The sequence below is a fragment of the Salmo trutta genome, chromosome 2 (genome assembly GCF_901001165.1).
Source record: "Salmo trutta chromosome 2, fSalTru1.1, whole genome shotgun sequence".
Classification (NCBI taxonomy): domain Eukaryota; kingdom Metazoa; phylum Chordata; class Actinopteri; order Salmoniformes; family Salmonidae; genus Salmo; species Salmo trutta.
In genome coordinates this window covers 1,984-5,189 of record NC_042958.1, presented here as the reverse complement: position 1 = coordinate 5,189, position 3,206 = coordinate 1,984, and positions in this window count along the sequence as shown.

The window sequence follows — 3,206 nt, the reverse complement described above, 5'->3', positions numbered from 1 at the left end:
GCATGGTAGAATGTACTGAACTAGAATGTTAGAATGTACTGAACTAGAATGGTAGAATGTACTGAACTAGAATGTTAGAATGTACTGAACTACAATGGTAGAATGTACTGAACTAGAATGTACTAAACTAGAATGTACTGAACTAGAATGTTAGAATGTACTGAACTAGAATGGTATAATGTACAGAACTAGAATGGTAGAATGTACTGAACTAGAATGGTAGAATGTACTGAACTAGAATGGTAGAATGTACTGAACTAGAATGTTAGAATGTACTGAACTAGAATGGTAGAATGTACTGAACTAGAATGGTAGAATGTACTGAACTAGAATGGTAGAATGTACTGAACTAGAATGTTAGAATGTACTGAACTACAATGGTAGAATGTACTAAACTAGAATGTACTGAACCTGAATGTTAGAATGTACTGAACTAGAATGGTATAATGTACAGAACTAGCATGGTAGAATGTACTGAACTAGAATGTTAGAATGTACTGAACTAGAATGGTAGAATGTACTGAACTAGAATGTTAGAATGTACTGAACTACAATGGTAGAATGTACTGAACTAGAATGTACTAAACTAGAATGTACTGAACTAGAATGTTAGAATGTACTGAACTAGAATGGTATAATGTACAGAACTAGAATGGTAGAATGTACTGAACTAGAATGGTAGAATGTACTGAACTAGAATGGTAGAATGTACTGAACTAGAATTGTAGAATGTACATAACTAGAATGGTAGAATGTACTGAACTAGAATGGTAGAATGTACTGAACTAGAATGGTAGAATGTACTGAACTAGAATGGTAGAATGTACTGAACTAGAATGGTAGAATGTACTGAACTAGAATGTTAGAATGTACTGAACTACAATGGTAGAATGTACTAAACTAGAATGTACTGATCTAGAATGTTAGAATGTACTGAACTAGAATGGTATAATGTACAGAACTAGCATGGTAGAATGTACTGAACTAGAATGTTAGAATGTACTGAACTACAATGGTAGAATGTACTGAACTAGAATGTACTAAACTAGAAGGTACTGAACTAGAATGTTAGAATGTACTGAACTAGAATGGTGTAATGTACAGAACTAGAATGGTAGAATGTACTGAACTAGAATGGTAGAATGTACTGAACTAGAATGGTAGAATGTACTGACCTAGAATGGTAGAATGTACTGAACTAGAATGGAAGAATGTACTGAACTAGAATGGTAGAATGTACTGAACTAGAATGGTAGAATGTACTGAACTAGAATGGTAGAATGTACTGAACTAGAATGTTAGAATGTACTGAACTAGAATGGTAGAATGTACTGAACTAGAATGTTAGAATGTACTGAACTACAATGGTAGAATGTACTAAACTAGAATGTACTGAACTAGAATGTTAGAATGTACTGAACTAGAATGGTATAATGTACAGAACTAGCATGGTAGAATGTACTGAACTAGAATGTTAGAATGTACTGAACTAGAATGGTAGAATGTACTGAACTAGAATGTTAGAATGTACTGAACTACAATGGTAGAATGTACTGAACTAGAATGTACTAAACTAGAATGTACTAAACTAGAATGTACTGAACTAGAATGTTAGAATGTACTGAACTAGAATGGTATAATGTACAGAACTAGAATGGTAGAATGTACTGAACTAGAATGGTAGAATGTACTGAACTAGAATGTTAGAATGTACTGAACTAGAATGGTAGAATGTACTGAACTAGAATGGAAGAATGTACTGAACTAGAATGGTAGAATGTACTGAACTAGAATGGTAGAATGTACTGAACTAGAATGGTAGAATGTACTGAACTAGAATGTTAGAATGTACTGAACTACAATGGTAGAATGTACTAAACTAGAATGTACTGAACTAGAATGTTAGAATGTACTGAACTAGAATGGTATAATGTACAGAACTAGCATGGTAGAATGTACTGAACTAGAATGTTAGAATGTACTGAACTAGAATGGTAGAATGTACTGAACTAGAATGTTAGAATGTACTGAACTACAATGGTAGAATGTACTGAACTAGAATGTACTAAACTAGAATGTACTGAACTAGAATGTTAGAATGTACTGAACTAGAATGGTATAATGTACAGAACTAGAATGGTAGAATGTACTGAACTAGAATGGTAGAATGTACTGAACTAGAATGGTAGAATGTACTGAACTAGAATGTTAGAATGTACTGAACTAGAATGGTAGAATGTACTGAACTAGAATGTTAGAATGTACTGAACTAGAATGGTAGAATGTACTGAACTAGAATGTACTAAACTAGAATGTACTGAAATAGAATGTTAGAATGTACTGAACTAGAATGGTAGAATGTACAGAACTAGAATGGTACAATGTACTGAACTAGAATGGTAGAATGTACTGAACTAGAATGGTAGAATGTACTGAACTAAAATGGTAGAATGTACTGAACTAGAATGGTAGAATGTACTGAACTAGAATGGTAGAATGTACTGAACTAGAATGTACTGAACTAGAATGGAAGAATGTACTGAACTAGAATGGTAGAATGTACTGAATGAGAATGGTAGAATGTACTGAACTAGAATGGTAGAATGTACTGAACTAGAATGGTAGAATGTACTGAACTAGAATGGTAGAATGTACTGATCTAGAATGGTAGAATGTACTGAACTAGAATGGAAGAATGTACTGAACTAAAATGGTAGAATGTACTGAACTAGAATGTACTGAACTAGAATGGTAGAATGTACTGAACTAGAATGGTAGAATGTACTGAACTAAATGGTAGAATGTACTGAACTAGAATGGTAGAATGTACTGAACTAGAATGGTAGAATGTACTGAACTAGAGTGGTAGAATGTACTGAACTAGAATGGTAGAATGTACTGAACTAGAGTAGTAGTAGAACTGAACTAGAATGTACTGAACTAAAGTGGTAGAATGTACTGAACTAGACTGGTAGAATGTACTGAACTAGAAAGTACTGAACTAGAATGTACTGAACTAGAATGTTAGAATGTACTGAACTAGAATGGTAGAATGTACAGAACTAGAATGGTAGAATGTACTGAACTAGAATGGTAGAATGTACTGAACTAGACTGGTAGAATGTACTGAACTAGAGTAGTAGTAGAATGTACTGAACTAGAATGTACTGAACTAAAGTGGTAGAATGTACTGAACTAGACTGGTA